Genomic DNA, 19,441 nt, shown 5'->3' on the forward strand with positions numbered 1-19,441 from the left:
GTAATATGCAATAAGAGGGGCATATTGCTAATCTTGGGTTTCAGTCCAAATGCTTTGTTTTCCTGTGTAGTGTGAAAGAAATCATAAGTGACACTAAGCTGGCCTGCCCTAGGTCCAAAGGAATTGTGTTGAGAATGAGACAGCACAGCCAGGGATGTGATCTGGCAGGTATGTCTTCACAACCTTTGCAATTCTCCAAATGCTGGAATGGCTCTTAAATGCCAGCTGGGAGTAAATTAAGGTGGATGCATTCCCTGAACCCTGGGCTGTAGGAATACAAAAGTGGCTGAAGTGGCTTCATGCCAACTCCCCATTCTGTGGTGCTGAATCAAATATAGCTCATCAGGATCTGAGAATCTGAGCCAATGTTTTCAGAAGGCAATTATAAGCAGAATTAACATATTATGAGCGATGTTTTCTGAATCTCACATCAGTGCTTATTGGAGTTTTGTGGGTTTGCCAACTAAGCCACCCATCAGCCTTCATATAAGCCCTGCCTTTGGCCATTCAGAAGGCCTGTTTGTGTGCAAATTTATCTAGACCACAACCATTGTGGGAGTACATGATGGGGATTCATTTCCGTGCCCAGGTGCAGTCCCCACCCCCTGGGAGCCAGACCCCAGCTAAGGAAAACAAATGAAAACATCTATGGGATTAAAATGGCTACAATTTTATTACATTTCAGATGTAGAAAACCTTGGCTTAGGCACTGGGTGTGTATCCCTCTCAGCCCCCTGCTGGGGGTCTGAGGCTAGACAGGGTCAGTCAGGAATTTGGGGACACTGCAAAAACATATGTTTACTCAGCTGGCCCCCTTTTTCCACATAGCTGAGGGCAGTATTTTGACCCACCACTGTGCGCTTGTGGCCAGAGACTCCCCTCAAGACCCCTTTAACAGGTAACCCTGATATCACTGCCTCAGAAGGGGTGAATCACCACATCACCCCCTGACTGAATATTGGACTAAAAGATTCTGCCCAAGGCCTAAAACTGCCACCTGCTGCTGAAACCTATCCTCAGATGCCCGCCAACCATTCTACGAGTCTCTGTTTCACATCCGACAACCAATGTTCATTCCATAATGGGGTCAGGTGTACATTTTTATTACCGAAAGTCATGAGAGGGAAACATGAATAGGCAACAATTGCCTCGAGATACATACCCATATCACTTTCCAGCTTGTTCACAGAAATGTTGTAAGTTTATTGAGCAAAGATGCTAAGGCTTAGTAAAGTACCATAATAAAGGTTTCTTACAGCAATGATCAACACAGAAGTACCAAGAAGTCCAGCATTATTATAATCATTAGTAATAGTGGTAATTATTACATTTATTATCCACCCTTAACCAGCAGGTCTGAGAGTGAGTTACAACCATTTAAAATCCACAATTAAAAACAGTTAAAAAATATTACAGTCACAAAAATACACACAAAAATAGGCTGGATCCTCCATATGATAGAGAGGCATTTTCTAGGACTGGTCTGTTCATTACTTTTAGGGATGCGGGCAAAACTTACTACATGTAGTCTTATTAGCTATAGGAACTTGTATCGTCAAAGAAGAAACAAGCATTAGGACCCCTGAAAGGCACCGGGTAAAAATGTGGGGAACTGAGCCATTATGCTTATTTGCCTGAAATATTAATTATTTAATTAATCAATCAATTAATCAATTAACATTTCCATTATAATCTGTAAATATTTGAGTTCTCAAATCTTTTCATTGTGTAAAATATTTTAGATAAGGAATTTTGAAAATTGATTATGATCTATTATTTATGTTTTTGCTATTATCTCTTAATTTATATGCACAAAACTTGGAGATGTATAATTCCTGCATGAGTATCATATTTTGTATAAAATGATCAAGGTGAAAGAGTCAGTTTTCTGTGCCTGCTTTCTTTAAGTTTCCACCACTCTGTTGTTTTTCCTTATGTTTTACAATGAAAAAGCTTGCTAATAGTTTTGGGTGCTAAACCGTAAAGAACAGATGCTCCCACACATATATATTTTCTTTTTTCTTTTTTCTTTTACTCCAGAGACCATTTTTATCAGAGAAAAATGACCTTTGGTATTGTCAAGCAAAACTTAGAACATTCTCACTGGGATCATTTAGAGCTGGTTACCCAATAATTGGTTTCATTGCTGAGCAACCAGTGCTGTATGCAATGGATAAGCTGTAATAAATATCAGGTTCTCTTTCTTCAACAGAAATAATCCTGCAGCCCAATCACAGCGGTTTCCTCCTCTTTTTCTGGTGTGACTGCAAGGAGGGGATTGCAAGCACCCACTTCTATAGTAACCACAAAACCAGTGTGCTGTAGTGGTTAGACATGGGAGACCAGAGTTCAAATACCCACTTGGCCACAAAGCCCACTAGGTGACATTAGGGCATTGTAGGGTGTCAGACTAACCTACATCACCGGGCTGTTGTGGGGCTTAAATCTAGAGGGGGGGAACCATGTATGCCAACTTGAGCTTAATGGAGGAAAGGTGGGATAGAAATGTAATAGTGATGATTATGTCCAAAGTTCTAGCTAATTTTAACTAGATGTGGGGAACATTTTTTTTTAACCTTGAGGGCAACATTCTAGCATCGGCAACCATTGGAGGGCCACATGACAGGGGTTGGTAGACCCATGGCCAAAAGGAGGCTACATTCCAGCCATACAATATCTAGGTTTCCATCATCATCATCTAGGTAAATAAGAGGCCTTTCTACAGTTCAAGCTGTAGAAGTTTTCTACAGTACTTTTTCAAGCCAGAAAAAGTACTCCCAGAGGTTGTGGGGAGGGTGATGAGCTGGGCAGAGAAGTTTAGTGGACTGCACTTTGTGGGCTTGAGGTTGCCCACTCCTGGTTTGAACTATAGTTTGAGAATAAGCTAGAATAACCATGGCTTGATCTTGGTTTATTTAAGTAAACCATGGTTTAGACTTACATTTGGATGTAATGAGGTTGCTTGGTTATGTAAAACAAGTAGTGGATGCTTCTGGTTTCCTCCTTGTTACTCTGATACAGGAGGAAAGGGGAGTGGGAGCATGTGAGCCCGATGCTCATGCATATAATGCTAAACTATGGTTTAGCATTACGTTCAAAAAGTGTCATTCTGGGAATGCTGTATTGCAGCCACATCCTTTGGTGTCATTGCCTAGGTTCGAGGTGTAAGCATATTTGAGTTTCTTAGTTTTAGCTTTTCAGTCACCGATACATATTATTTCAGTCATCTATAAATAATATTTCAACTGACAATTGCTGAGAGTTTAATGTAAAGCTTACTATAATTCACTTCAGCATGTTTTGAATTTTAATATGCAGCTTAAAACAGTTTATATAGCACGTCAAACAATGCTTGTATTTATACAACTGAATAGAATGTGTTAATTCCTCAGGAATGAAAAGAGGGCGAAATTGTATAATTATAATTTTATTTTTCAGTTAAAATGTACTTTACAGACATTACAGAAATCAGCACTACAAACATTAGATTCCCCAAAGCCAGCAAAATGTTGTTGAATACAGCAGCATTTTGCACTTTCTACATTTAGAATAAATTTAAAAAGTGAACATGCTTTATCTTCAGTCTGGATTCCTTATTGATTCTTTAAGTGGCTTTCTAACTAAACCTGGAAAACTAAATAATTATCTATTATGTTTGGGAATGAACTGAAGATCAACATTTCTAAAAGAGGAGTTAAAGTAATTAAAGTTTGTTGTAACCCAACAGCCATTTTCTGTATTAGTATTGATCCTGTATCCTACATGCCTTTTATAGAAGAGGTTGTTATCACAGAAATTGTTGAGATGAGCACCCACTTCTCACTTTCATAACAAAGACTAGCACAATTTTTTCCAGATGTGATAACTATATCACCACAACATTTGTGTAGTTGTTATGAATATATCACCCTCTTCTTTTCCGTCCTCAGTGTACAGTCTAATTCCATACTTTAATTTATATTTTAAGACGAAGTGAGTATGCAATAAGCAGTGTCTTCATCAATGGCTTGACACTATTGTGGTATAAACCATTCCACAACAGAGAATGGATCAGTTTCAAAATGAATGGTGTGCCATGGGAGAATCTCAAACTAACACAGTTTTTCCCCATACTGCCCACACCATAGTCCTCATCAGATGTTCAGACAACTTGTTTAATTAACACATAAGGGAGCAACAGTAATGAGCATTACCACTCTGCTGAGCTTCCAGCTTGTGGACCATGGCTGTCTTAAAAAAGGAGAGGCTCCTTTAAAATCAGGATGCTACATTATGCCGGGTAGATGGGGCTCATCAACCTGAGAAGGTAGCCCATCTAGGAGAAGGAAAACTCTAATCCTAAACCTTTGCTGCCTTGTGGGATATATTCAGAAGAAGAAAAGGCTAAGAAGTAAACCCTACACAAATCCAGAGTGGAGTCCCTAAGGTGGTTGGATGATGCCTTGTATGTTTCCTTCCAGCAACTCCTACAGCCAAGTTGGCACCAAACATATTGCTCTGCTTTCCTTTGGATCACATCAGCAAGTCTGAGAGACGGGTCATGTCCAGCTCCAGGCTGATGGAGTAGTTTTACCTCAAGGGTGGCCTCTATCCCACCCCAGAGCCCACAGAGTAAGCCTCAGGGCCAGCCCAACACCCTGAAAGGTGGCTAAACATAATGCCCCTCACCTATGTCACAAGTGACCAAACCAGATGAACCTAATTAACAACAACAAGCCAGCAGCCAGCTATTCGGTATGGAGTATGTGCAAAAACTCAGTACTGAAGCAACCAACAAATCACCCTGAGAGACAGGGCGGGAGGGCAGATGCTGCTGCTGTGATAGGTGGCTGCCCAACCCTTATAAAGGGCAGCCCAGCCCAGCCCAGCCCAGCCCTCCATGAACCAAGTATGCATGTGACACAAGAGCATCATCTGGGTTTTCTCTCTCAGGTGACAAGCCACAAATGTGTCCCTCTGACCAGTACCAAGGTGGACCAGGCAGCAGGTTGGCCCTTAGATTTAGAGAGCATGCCAGCAAAATTTCCCCTTTTACAAAAAGTAAAAACCTGTTTGATTTCAACAATCCTGTAAAAGACAATTGCAGAAAAGCATAATACACCATTCTAAAGAGGTACACCTCTTATATTGGAGAAATAATATTCTGTATGAAGTCAAATGAATTTAAATGGACTGGCTCGTGAAAATAAGCAGATAAAATGCTAAAATATGGCTTACACATATGACATGCTCTAACTTAGGGTTTCAGTTTGGCAGTTATTAACAGGTTATCTATAACATTCTAGCACTAAAACTTTTGTCTTTACTTACTTCTCATATATTATAATAATAAGAGCTGAGTGTTTCTTATGTAGATATAGCCCTTACCAATTTTTCAGTGTGACAAACTTACTTCAGATCTAATATTGCTTATATCGTTCCACATCCTATTTAATCAATATCTGCTGTTCAAACTGGTGCAAAAACAGATTGTCTTTAATCTGCAGGTTCAACGGCACATGGCTGGTTAGAAGCTGAATGGTTACAGTAGCCTCAGATGTTTGTAGAAAGGTCTTTATTGCAGTCTCAGGAAAATCTGGACCAGAAAAGCAGTGAGGGATAGTAGAATAATAAAGGGGAGAAGTGCATGAATTATGCATTGGAAAATTGACAGGAAAATATCTTGAATAATTTATCTGCTGAATAATGTTTGACCACCTACAGTGCTAGTCAAATAAGGAGGAAAATTAATGCACAAATTATTTATTTCACAACTCAGTGGAAAAGGCTCATTAGATGTCTTAGTATGCATCTACATAAATGCTATACATCTGTCTTCAGATATAGCTATGGAGTCCACATAAGACTCTGGAGGCATAAAGAGGCATCTCATACAAAATCCATTTAGATTGTCTTCTGTTCTTTTCAAGATCCTGCTATGATAGCCACATTTTGTTCACCCTACTGCATATTGGATGCAGGTGGTTGCAAGTCAGACAACCCATTTATTTATTTAGTATGTATATTTATATCACACTCTTTCTGCAAGGGCCTTCAGGGCTCCTTCCTGCCCCTTCCCCATTTTTGCCACATCACTGCTATGTGAGATGGGTGAAGCTGACAGAAACAGACTAGTTCAAGGTCACCCAATAAGCATCTTGACTCAACAGGCATTTGAACCTAAATCTCCCCAGCACACTGCCCATTATACCAACACACTGCCATTACATCACCACTACAAAAAAGTACCAATAGTTAAAATTTAAAAAATATTCTGTCCAAAAGACATTTTTAATGCCAGGGGAGGGGGGAGGGGTAAGAAGCTAGAAAAATAAGATTATTCACTTATAGCTCTGTGTGCAAATAATAGCATGTGTCATCACTATAATGGATTCTGCCTCCAGCATTCACTCCTAGTAGACACTCCCTTGGGATTTCAGCAATGCAGTGTAAAGCTGAGAGAAACATGGATGGCTGGGATTTTAGACATAAGATGTTACACTGTGCAGCTTCTCGCCCTGCCTTGAAATATCTTGCCAAGGAGCCAGCATGGGTGGGGAAGCTAACTTCCAGATGGGAATGTGTTTGACACTAAAGCTCTCATCCCAAGCATATTTATTTGGAAACAAGTTCCACTGAAATCATTGTAACTTGAAGATTCAGTGTCAGGGAGTGGCAGGCCTCTGATGAGTTTGTGGCAGAGATAAGGGAGCCAGAGACTGACCAGGGGAAGGGGCCAGCAAATTTATGGGGTTAGGTGCCACCCATGAGGCAATAGCCAGGGCAGGGAAAGAGGGGTCGGAGCAGCCAGATGTGCTTAAGTACATATGTATCAATCTGTCCAGCATGGGACTCAAACCGGTACCAACTCACATTGGAAACCCCAGTGCTTTTTTTCTGGGGGGACGGAGGGGTACGCATACCCCTAAACATTTTCTGAATCAAATGAAACTCACTGGGACATGCACAGACTCGGCAACTATCCCATTTTAAGCTGGACATCCTGAATCACATCCCAGCATCTGTTTCAATCCAGGAATGTCCCATATTTTGGTGTGGTGCTCCGAAGGATGCTCACACTGGCGATTGGTGATCACTAGAACACCAGACGAAAGCAGAGAGAGTGGGCATGTGACACAAGCATATGGGGAGGGCAAGGGGTGAGAGAGGATGTGGTGGGTGAGGTGTGGCGGTGTGTGTGGCATGGGTGTGACGGTGGTGGTGGTGGCAGGCTGAGGTGGCCTGGGTGGGTGGCAGGCTGGCTGGCAGTGGCGGCATGATGGTGGTGGAGTCCCACATTTTAGTTAGAAAATGTTGGAGGGTATGCATGTATACATTATTAACATTCTATATCCCAACAATATTGGCAAAATCATATGTGTCTGTAAAATTCATAGGAATGGTGTGGCTTTCTGAGTCGTGCTGATATATTCATGTAGGCATAGGCCTTGGTGTAATCTTCAGGTTAGGCACTTTGGAATATGATAGGTTAAGCCACTCTAATTTAAAATGTCATTGTATTGAGATAAACACCAATGAGGTCAATGGATCAGCTCCTCTAAGGAAACATAATCAGGTGGTATCAGGAGGCAGGTTAACATGAATATAGAGGTGAAATAGATATACTAACATGTGGAATCAGATGCTCTTGTGGCATCAGTTGGTTGACCATTTAACTCCATGTACCCAGGCCTCAAAAGGTTAGAAGTCTTGACCATTGTCAAAGCTCCCATTGACTTTAGTTGTCCTTATTTGTATTTGGTTGACTTATTAAATCAAGGAAAAATTAATTCTTGCAGAGGAAGAAACAAAAGGTGACATTCCTTCTTGATTAAATACTGCAGCCCTTTCAAAATTGATGCAAATGAGGAAACAGTTACAGCTGACAAAGCAATCTGCTAAAGTGGTCTGAGCATCCATTTAAAATGATATACCTGGAGAAAAATGAAGTCAGGAATTTAATGTTTATGAAGGTGATCACCAGTTTCATGAATGTTGGCAATGGAAAGTTGCCAGATGCTCTTTTATTTTTAAGGAGAGCAGCATCTTTCAAAGTTTTACATAGTCCAGATCACAGCATGAAGTCCTTGTATAATAAAAGTCCTTTTCCTATCATGTCTGGTATGGCCTTCTTTTTAAAACCAATTCAGGCATGTCACTAAGTGTATTCCTGTGAGCAAGGGACAGCATGGAGATATGTCTGCCTTCTGCTTAAAGAACATTCACTTGATGATTAAAATATATGGGAGGAGCTATGTGCAATGCGCATTGTAGAGAACTTTTGATAAATTTCAGTTCTAAAAGTGTGGCTATAAAGACTCATATCCAACTAAGCCATCTTCAGAGCAGACTCACTGAAATAAATAGACTTAAATTGCATTACTCCATGTAGGTCTTTTATGGGTATCACTAGCATGAGATATCACCCATAATATTTATTTACACTTGTTTACAAGAACATTTGTGTTCTTAAGTGTTGCCTGTAGAAACATTGCATGGCTTGGATCTAGATAAGAACATAAGAAGAACCCTCCAGTTCAAACGAATAGCTCATCAAGTCCAACGTCCTTTTCTCAAGGTGGCCAACCAGTTCCTTGCAGAAAACCTGAAAGCAGGATTTCAGCCCAAGAGCGGTCTCCGCTCCTGTGATTTCTAGCAACTGCTTTTCAGAAACACTACTGACAACATTTGTCTAGCTTTATCAATTTCACCTATGCCACATCAGTTCTTTTCCAATTTTTAAAAATAAAGTATTACTGTAAAATATTACAGGTACACATAAAAATCATATCATGGCAATGAAATTGAGAAGGCTTTCCCTCCATGTTAATAATTTCACTGAAGACCTGAGAGGTTGGCTCAGTGGGCAAAAAAATGTCCATACAGTATGCTTATGGAAAAGGAGGAGGAATCATTTAAGAGATGTTATAGGGCACCTGCTACTGCTGATCAAAAAGACCATTTTGTACAGGGAGGTGACCTTAAAATGTGAAATGCAATTCCCAAATGTGTGCAACTGCATGAAAAACAATGGCGGGGAGCAGACTAAAAAGCACTTCAGATAGAATACATCTGTTCACGAGTGACACAAAAACACTTGAAGGTTGAAATGTGATAGTAAATTCACCTTCATGAATGGCCATCCATCAATTTAGAAGTCGATTTCAAACTGTATTTGAGTTTTCCACACATGCATGCCAACAGCAGAAGAGAGGCTCAAAAGGACACATGTGAAGTCTGCCTTTAAAAAGGAACTTAAAAGCTTCACAATTCAAGAGGATAAAGTGACATTACTTCAGGATTAAGAAGTCTGAGACTTTCTAGTGTAAGGTGAATAAGGCAACAACCATCCTTTGCTGCTTGTTCTCAGTTGTATAGCATACTCAGGGGGGAATGAAGAAACAAAGTTAATGCTTTTGAAATAAAATAACAGGAGGGGAAACCATGAATTTCCATCATTTTAAGAGAAGAGAAATGTGCTGCAGTTGTACTACCTAAAATATGACTGTCTCACAATGCCCTGTGGGAAGAAATCTGTGGAATTCCAATAATTTCCTAAGATCCACTTCAAAGTGGATAGCGAGAAATGGGTGAGTCTGGGGGAATTCCTTTCCTTTTGCCGGTCCAAAAGTTTTGCTTTCCCCATAGGAAAATGTCGTAACTTTTGGAGGTTAGGTAGGATGGAATCCTAGGCTGGATCTACACTTGTGGTTTATAACGTAAAGAAAGGGCTGAATACTGGTTTTCAAAACACATTTGAACACATTACATTTTGCCTTTAGCCTTCATAATGCGTTATTAAAATGTGACACCAGAAGAGGCTACAGAGAAACCAGCAGTGTTTTCGCAGAAAAATCTAACAACAAGGTAAGAAAAACTATTTAATTTCTAAGTATGACCTGTGACATTTTAGAACAATATATATATAATATTGTTCTAATAATATCCCATGGTCAGTGTAGATCCAGCCGTAGTCTTCAAACTTGGGTGAAGTGGTGCATCACCCAGTACTGATCCAATGGTGTATTCAGGGTGCCCCATTAAAGGGGTCTCAGTGGAAGTCTCTGTCTAGAAGCCACACATGGGGCAGATGAGCCTTAGAGCTTCTAGAAGCAGCCTTAGGAAGGCCACCTCAGTAGATCGATGTCTTGGGAAGGCCATAATCCTGGCTTGACCCTACAGCGGTTTCAGGAGGCTGAAATAGATATACACTCAATGCCTGAGCCAAAGATCCACCTACACCTACAGTGGCCATTTTCCAATCCTATTGGTTCTCTGCCTGAGTCTCTTCTGCCACAGGTTATCTAGTTGCTTCTTGGGAGGCGGGGGATTGTTGCTCTGCAAAGTGTGTTCTCCCTCATGGAGAGCACAGGTTGTGGGCGGGGCTGACAAGACACCTCACTGTTACTAGGCAAATGGTTTGGCCATCCTGTAAGCAGGGGCGGGCTGTTACTGGGGAAATTTAGATGTTGCCAATTAGTGATTGACAGCCCTATTTGTTAAATACAAGGCATGCAGCAACGGACGTCCTCTTTCGCTGCATACTTCGGATCACCCGCCCTCCCTTTCCTAATTTTAGGCTGTTTGCTTGACCTTGCTATTGCCTGTCATGGGGTCGTCTGCTTTGGGGCAGGGGCCCAGTAGGAATTTTGCCATTTGGCTGATTAGTGTGTGCCACTTGGTTTTCGCCTACCGTGTAGCAAATCGTCACAACTTGTAAGGTTTGCGGTTAGGCATTGGTCTGGAATTGGTTGCTGGGGGGTATGGATTCAGCTGTGCCTGCCCCCCCCAAATGCTGCTGCTGGTGGAGGGGTATGGATTCGGCTGTGCCTGCCCCTCCAAAATGCTGCTGCTGCTGCTGAAGGGTTTTACCGTTAAAGGAACCCAGGGGCTCCCCCATGCTTTTGTCCAAAACCCCCTGGCAAGGGGCTAGGGCCACGCAAGCCCCTGGGAACATGCTGGGGAGAGGTGAGGCATGGTTCCCAGTCCCGTCTCTCTCCCCAGGTGACTTACCCTTCCTGACTTTGTGGGGGGTGCGAATGTCAGAGCTGTCCCCGTGCGGGGGCAGTTAGTGCTACCAATGCCTAAGCAACCACTCACATTGCTGTATTTGAATAAAGTTGTGGCCAAAATTATGCCAAAAACCTTAAACAAAAATTAAGTGTCAATTGTGTTTTTCTTGGGGGGGTGTCTTGGGAACCTTGACACGCAACTGAGCCAACAACTGTGCTCCTTTTTTGTAGTTAAAAAGAGTCATTCACATCTCAACCCTGTAGATGTCTACAAAGAAGTAAATCCCATAGTGTTCATGGAAACATACTCCCATGCAAGTGGGTACAGATATATACCTGGTGCTTCTTATATACTGGATTCAATCTTCATTATTCATACATTGGATAGTATCACTACCATAAAAACATGCTTTTTGACAGGACAAATACACTTCTATTGGCATGCTCCATCATAACGAACAGCACATCTTAGTATTTGTTCATTTGAGAGAGGCACCAAATGTAACTTTTTCTTTAGACTGTGATTCCATGTCAAATTCTTTATAAAGATAAGGTGAAAAAATGTTTTGCTGAAGGATAAATTAAAGATTCAAGTTTATTTAAGCTTGCTGCCATGCTCATAAAACACACCAGTAATTTGAAGGCTTAAAAAAGAAGAAGCACAAAACACCAACTGAAAAACTTTTCTTCCTAAAATAATAACTTAGGATAATAAGTAACAGGCCTTAATTATTAAGAACCATGCATATAAAGTCTTGGACAAGTATACTCTTAAAATACATTATTCAGTGTCCCATATTAGTTCTTATTTTAGTAACGGACAATGGCTCAGTGGCACAGCACATGTTCGGAATCAAAAAGGTATCTGGATCAATCCCTGACATCGCTAGGAAGGTCTGTATAAACATCTGTATAAGAACACGAAGAGCTGCCTACATTAAGTGTAAAAAATACTGAGCTAGATGGATCAATGGTCTGACTCGATATAAGGCAGTGTTCTGGGTTTATTTCCCAGATTAGTGAGATAGAATTCCTCTTACAGAGTACATTCCTTTTCTTTTTTTTTAATTCATAATAATATTTCCTTTCCCACCCCCCAAATAAAGTAAATAAATCCTACAAACAGTCCAAAAATACCATGACCAGATATAAATATACATGAAAAGGAGGAATTATGTAAATAGCAAGATGTGGCCCGTGGTATGTAATTCATCTTCATTCAACAACTGCACAGTGGGTCAGCCATTATTCGCTGTGGGGTGTCATCTGCAAAATGGTGGCAAATGATGGCCATCTGTCATGGTTGCTTTAGCTGAGATTCCTCCATTGCAGGTGTTTGTACCTTAGAATTGCTTCCAACTCTACAATTCTATGATTCCCACCCTCTTCCTCCAATTTTTGTCTATGTCCTTTGGAAGTAATGTTAAAATATGTAGTGGAACACCAGTAAGAACAGTAAAGGTAAAGGTAAAGGGACCCCTGACCATTACGGTCCAGGTGTGACCGACTCTGGGGTTGCGGCGCTCATCTTGCTTTATTGGCCAAGGGAGCTGGCGTACAGCTTCCGGGTCATGTGGCCAGTATGACTAAGCCACTTGTGGTGAACCAGAGCAGCACACGGAAACACTGTTTACCTTCCCGCCAGAGTGGTACCTCTTTATCTACTTGCACCTTGACGTGCTTTCGAACTGCCAGGTTGGCAGGAGCAGGGACCAAGCAATGGGAGCTCACCCCGTCGCAGGGATTTGAACCACCGACCTTCTGATCGGCAAGTCCTAGGCTTTGTGGTTTAACTCACAGTGCCACCCACGTCCCTAGTAAGAACAGTACAAAGCCCTTTCTCTCACACAAGAGAAAAATGAATAGTACTTTTGAACTATGGAGAGCAAGTGACCGACACGATCATTCTGATGTTGGGTTTATGAGAATTTATACCATATATTCCTAACTGGAGTGTGGTGGACTGAAGGTGGAACAAGTGACCTCTTTTCACCCTGTGCACCCTACTGAGATACATTATATCAAGTGGATAGGCGAGATCAGATATTAATGAAAGGTGAATGCCATAGGAATCCTCTTATCACCTATCCAGTATCAGTGCTTGTTTTATTTGACTTAAAACACAGCATATCCCCAAGAAGAGGAATGTATTCAACCAAGAGTAGCCAACACTGTTCCCGCCAGATGTGTTTCCACTACAAAGCTCATCAGGCCTAGCCAGTATGAGCAATGAAGATGGACAGTGTGGTTCAACAATATCTAGAGGGCACCCACATAGGTAACCTGTGCATTAAAATGTTAGAGAAATTCACAGGGATCGTTTCATAATTTGTGGAAGTGTGGTGTCCCTTGCTCCTTTAATAGCAGACACCACATATTCTTCCATTCTTTGCATGCATCCTTCCACTGTGTCTGAAAGGTCATTCTGGCAACAGCTGCCAGATGCTGTTTGGATGAAGTGACAGAAAGTGTTATAATGCTGGATGAATCTGGCATATGTGCATCAAAAATAATAAATGTCTACCTGCAAAAACAATGTCAGCTTATGCAAAATGACATGCCTTTGCCTGAGATGCAAGCCAAAAGGTTAGGGCCAATATCACACTGAAATATTTTATCATACTAGAACGGATAAGGATATAACAAACATTTTTAAGCCTACAAGAAGATTTTATTTTTTTTGTCTACTGTTTAATCTCACTCCTTGGATAGATGACAATTTTCATAGCTTCCAGCCGGAGGAAGCTAAAGCATTGAAAGGGGGAAAGTTAAGAATATATGGGGAGCACATCTGTTATAGGCTGCCACACTCTTTCCAATCACTTTCCCATTCAGTTTCAATCATGGAGAAGGCAAAAACTAAACTCATGGTATTATGGTTCATTTTTACCATAAAAATAAATAAATGCACTGCTTGATAATTTTCAAAACTTGGCCTTACAGCCCCGAATTTGTTCTGGTAAGAAAAATATTATGAGTAGAAAAGAAATTAGAACTCTTGTTAAACACACGTTTAACAAACATTTTGTTCCTGCTGTATTTTCAAGGGCAAAAATAAAATGAAACTTGAAATAGGGTAGAAGCAACAGTTAGCCATAAAAATGCATTGCAAATGAAACATGTAAATAAAGCTCAGGCCCATAGTTAGACTCATTGGTGGTGTCTTGTATCTTCATATAGTGTGTCCAGGCAACTGAAAAACTTCACTGAAAAGCGAGGAAGGAGAACGCAAAACCATTTTATATTTTATATTTATATTCTCCACTAGAAAGAAATAGAAAACCCCTTGTCAACCTTGCTAGGATACTCCATTTCACCAAACTTTTATTAGGCATTACAAATATAGCAATCATAAACATCCATATATAAAAATTTGAAATATATACAAATAAACAGCTATGTAAAATTATATAATAATGGAGTTTCTTCCCGCAAAATACTCGCATTTCAATGACTAAGGATAGCTCAGTTAGTAGAGCATGAGACTCTACACACACACACACACACACACACACACACACATTTATTAGTTTTTTTAACATATCATTTCTAACAATCATATAACATAACTTCTTATTTTATACAATATTTTAGACTTCCGTCAACCCCTCGGATGATTTTCCGTTCTTTATCACTTATGCATTTCTTAATTTCTCTATTACTCTTAATTATCATTAACTAATAGTTCTCCTCATAGTCTTTCTTGCAATATTTCAAATATTCATCCTCACAAAACTTCTTGCAGTCCTACTAGCGTAATCTGTTCATTACAATTACTTTTCAAATAGTTCGTATATTTACTCCGGTCTTCTAAGAATCTCTGGTCCCGTAGGTTTCAAATCCTTTCTGTTAATTTATCCAGTTCTGCATAGTCCATCAATTTCATCTGCCATTCTTCTTTCGTCGGTAAGTGACTCTTAATCTCAGGGTCATGGATTTGAGCCCCACATTGGGGCAATATTCTGGCATGTCAGGAGGTTGGACTAGATGATCCTTGTGGTCCCTTCCAAATCTACAATCCTACAGTTCCATGATTCTATGCCACTGTCCCACAATGAGCTGTTATTGCCAATAGTATCTTATAGCAAACATTCAAAACATCAAAATACAAGTATATTAAATACATAGTATATCAGTAAATTAAAAAATGACAGAAATCAACAATGTAACAAATGCAGAATAAATTCAGCCTTACCCTCAAAATTTTTAGGAAACTAGGATTACATAGATAAACACAAAGCAAAACAAAGTTAACTAACAATAAAGTTTCTGGCTTTGGTCTTCCTGCACTCCCAAGAGCCTGGCTTAGATACAGGGTCCTCTCACTAGATTAGATGACATACAGCTGGTCCTCATATCCTTCCTCCAGAAGAGGCTGGCAGCAGCAAAAGGTAAATGTTAGGCAGAACAATGATGGTGAGTCACTTCCCAAGCCTTCTGGAAGCATCAACTTCTGGTGCAAGTCTTATTGCAATTCAGCCACTGATGCAGACTAAGTCCCATGAAGCAACTGTGTCTCCTGATATAATCCCCAGCAACATCAAACATTCCACCAAACCAATCAATATGAGTCAGGTGAGCAGATCTGGATCTCCATTGGCAATGCATGTGGAATGTTGCTTATGACTGTGAAACTCTCTTGCTGGTTGAGGACAACACTATATGTTATTTAATTATGGAAAGAGGTTTTTGTTGTTGCTGTTGTTGGCCTTTTTTCTCTTTCTTTGGACATTCTGTTTTTGTTGCATCCCGCCTGAGTTGTGCATCAGCATATAATGATGCCCTATATCATCGCCTGATCTGAGTCCAAATCCAGTTGGACAATGAAAGCGTTCTATATGGTATAGCTTCCTTGTATTCATCCCTAATTGCCTGTGGCTTTCATGCCATTGGTTTAACTTTAAACTATTGGTTTTGGCCTATAAAATACTAGATAGTCAATTTTTCATGAAATTACCTCTCAGTTCCTGCACCATTGCCTCAGATAAACACACAATAACCATAATATGTTATTAGAAAAAAGGAGCACAGTATTGTCCTTAATTCTCTTATTAATTTGGTATGCACTTTACACATCCATGTAACTGCTCCTAGATGGCTTCCACATATTAAAACCTTTTACCATGGCTCACTGGCACATGTAAGGCATTTCCACTTAAAATAGGGATGGGGGAACTGTCACCCTCCTGATGTTTGAATGCAACTCCCATCAGCCCCAACCAGTGTGGCCAATGGTCTGGGATGAGGGGAGTTTTAGTCTGGCAACATGTGGAAGAAGTTCAACAAAGCTGGTGTTTTGTTGTTGTTTTGTCTCATGGGGTGCCTGCAGGCTGCTGCCAGTCAATATAAACCACCCTGGCCTAGTTCAGCCATAAGTCTGATGAAGCTTCCTAGAGGTTGTGCATTTTTCTCATGCCATTAAAATGTATTGACCACAATAACATTGCTATATTTTTGTCCAGAGAGTCTCTTTATTACTTCTACATATATATTGCACACAGAGAGTGAAAACAGAACTGGTATTTTGGAATATCAACAGTTGCAAATGATAGCCATAAGGGCTGACTTACAAAAGAATCATGATTTCAGCCATGCGGGTGGGAATAACTCTAAGGGTCATTAGTGGGTAGCACTGAATAAAGACAATAAATAATATTGATTCCAGGGCTTAGTGAGTTGTCCTGAACCTGAATATGTTGTCAGACTTCAGTGTCTTCTTCAAGCACCGAAAGGAATAGATGTACACAATATTCACCCCCTGTGATTTGATTAGCAATCAGGAGGGAGCTGAAAATTTCTCAGAACTTAAGTTTTGTTAATAGGGCATATGACAAGACAGAGATGTTAACACATTTGCTGTTCCCTTCTGCAAGTCCCCACAGCTTAGAGATAGAGTCAATGTTTCATAAGCAGAAGGTCCCAAGCTCAATCTTTCTGAACTCCAGGTTTTTGTGGGTTTCTTTTATAAATGATCGGCTAACAGTAAAGACCTCTTCCTGAGAGGCTGATGAGCCATTCCCAGCCAGGGTTTAGATGGAGAAATAGTCAGAGAAGGTATTAGGCAGCTTTCTGTCTTAAGAAAGAACCGAGTACAGTTTGCTGCCACTGTCACATTCCCCTTGCAAACTGGTGCATGAAGCAGAGTCTGGAGGATGAGACACCCTTAGTAAGAAATGTCTTTTTCATCACATCTGACTGATTTCTGTCATTCCTATAGCAGATTATCATCTTTCCCAAACTGGAACTGTCATGTGCTTCTCGTGGCTCTGAAGATAACTCCTCTGCCGTGTGAAGCAATAGGCGGCTGCTTTTTATCCCATCCATTGTTAGCTGTTTGAATTTGAGACGGCTAGTATTCATTCTCTACTGCTGTTGAAGCCATATCTTACAAGATCTTTAGAGAGGATACATAATACTTTGTATATTTACCAAAACAATGTTATCTGCTGACACAATAAAATAGCCATGTTATTAAACTCTGAAAAAGCCTCGACGTATCTATTTTTCATAACCATTTTAATACACAATGCATTCTTTTCTGCATCTCATATACTTAATATCCACAGCAATCTTCAAGGGAGCATTGTGCCCTGGATCTTATTGAAACAGACTCTTCACAACAGTGTCACTGAAGTACAAATAATAATAAAAAAATGATAGGAGTAATCTCATTATATTATGCAACCTCAGACACTAGGCAGGCGGAATGGTGAGACACCCCTGCCATATTTTCCTTTACCAGCCAAGGTGTCCCAGGTGCCTTTTTGCTGCCTCGGATAATCTAGCAGAACTAGGATTCCCTGCCTTACCAGGTAACCCAGTGAAGCCTCTGCCTGCTGACCCAGGAGCTGTTACTTGTCATGATTGTAAGCTGTAGAAACAATATTACCAGGACAGGACAAATAAGAATACTCCTCCTCTTCACCCACTTTCCCCTTTGTGAATTAAAAAAATGGAGTTACAGATAGGTAGCCGTGTTGGTCTGCCATAGTCAAAACAAAAAACTTTTTTCCCCTTCCAGTAGCACCTTAAAGACCAACTAAGTTAGTTCTTGGTATGAGCTTTCGTGTGTGCATCTGAAGAAGTGTGCATGCACACGAAAGCTCATACCAAGAACTAACTTAGTTGGTCTTTAAGGTGCTACTGGAAGGAAAAAATTTTTTTTTGTTTTAAAAAAATGGAGCTGTTGTTTTTCATGTGGCCATCCACACAAAGGATAGATTTTCCTTGTTGTTTGGGTTCCCAAGATTCTGGACATGGTACTATGTGTTCAGTAACTTTAGCTGACCCAGATCCCAGTTGTCTGTCTTTCTTTCTTTCTTTCTTTCTTTCTTTCTTTCTTTCACATGTCTAGTTCTTGTAGAATCAACACTACAAGGCAAAATGTGCAGACAATATTCTTTCTAGTCATTTTGCGAAAAACAAGCTTGCTTCTGCCATCTGTTCTTCTGGGCAGTGAGGGAAGTCACAGGTAAAAATGTAATGCAAAGAAAGCAGTGATATCCATAAAAACAGGCAAAATACTACAATCACAGTGCAATTATCTGGAGATGGAGTCCCATGTTTTGAAGCTATCATTTTCCCTTTCTGGGCAAAAGTAAAAGCTGCCCACAGAAAACAGTAGAGATTCCCTGGATTTAGTGTAGCTAAACAACACTGCTCCCGCCCCCCAACACACATTAGCAAAGGTTAGCAGAAAAGCAAGTATTTAATATACTGCTAACATGCACTATATATAAAATGTATTTTAACACACACACACCCCGCGCGCTGCCAGTGCAAACCCAGCCCTTTATCTTCATTTTTCTAGAGGGCGCTGTTAAGGCTGAGAGTGGCTTATGACAAAATTGTAACACTGTTAATATTGAAGGTTAGGATTGAGCTTTGACTGCTTTGGATTTCCAGCTAATTTTTTCCCTACAGAGCTTCCTCCACAATGCAGCAAAGGCTGATCTACTGAGATTGCTTCTTTGAGTTATATGAAGACACCTTGCACATTGCAATATTATATTAAGACAACAACAACAAAGAGTCAATTAACAACAACAAAAACACCCAAGCCACATAATCCCACCTAAGAGTAATGTATGCATTACTGTATTGCACCAAACAATTAGTATAATATGAAAAAGAAGCCATCCTAGTTGTGGGGACTGGAATATGGCAATCCATAACTCAGTATGTAGAACTATTGCTAAGAGAAGTCAAACGGTATAGAAAAGTTGCCCAACCTTTTAGACCCCTCCTCACCTGTGCCATTACCAAATGTGGTCTGAAATGCTTAAGGTGCAACTCAATTGTGCCCCTGCGTATTTCTTCCAAAGAAGGGGAGAATAAACCATGTAATCTGAAAGCGGACTCTGATACCCCAGGAATTTCAACATCTGCATCAGAGGTCACATTTAGTGAAGGGTGTCTCATGAGAAGGCAGAACGATAGAATCATAGACT

General features: G+C 40.4%; 1 long non-coding RNA gene across 1 annotated transcript; it reads left to right on the top strand.

Moving 5' to 3' along the window:
* Positions 1-15,479: 15,479 nt before the first annotated feature.
* On the top strand, positions 15,480-17,477 carry LOC310761665. The gene is made up of 2 exons (XR_014547648.1): positions 15,480-15,566; positions 17,209-17,477. It is a non-coding gene; the product is annotated as an uncharacterized lncRNA (long non-coding RNA).
* The last annotated feature ends 1,964 nt before the right edge of the window (positions 17,478-19,441 follow it).

This window comes from Podarcis filfolensis (genome assembly GCF_964270895.1).
Source record: "Podarcis filfolensis genome assembly, chromosome: 4".
NCBI classification, from domain to species: domain Eukaryota; kingdom Metazoa; phylum Chordata; class Lepidosauria; order Squamata; family Lacertidae; genus Podarcis; species Podarcis filfolensis.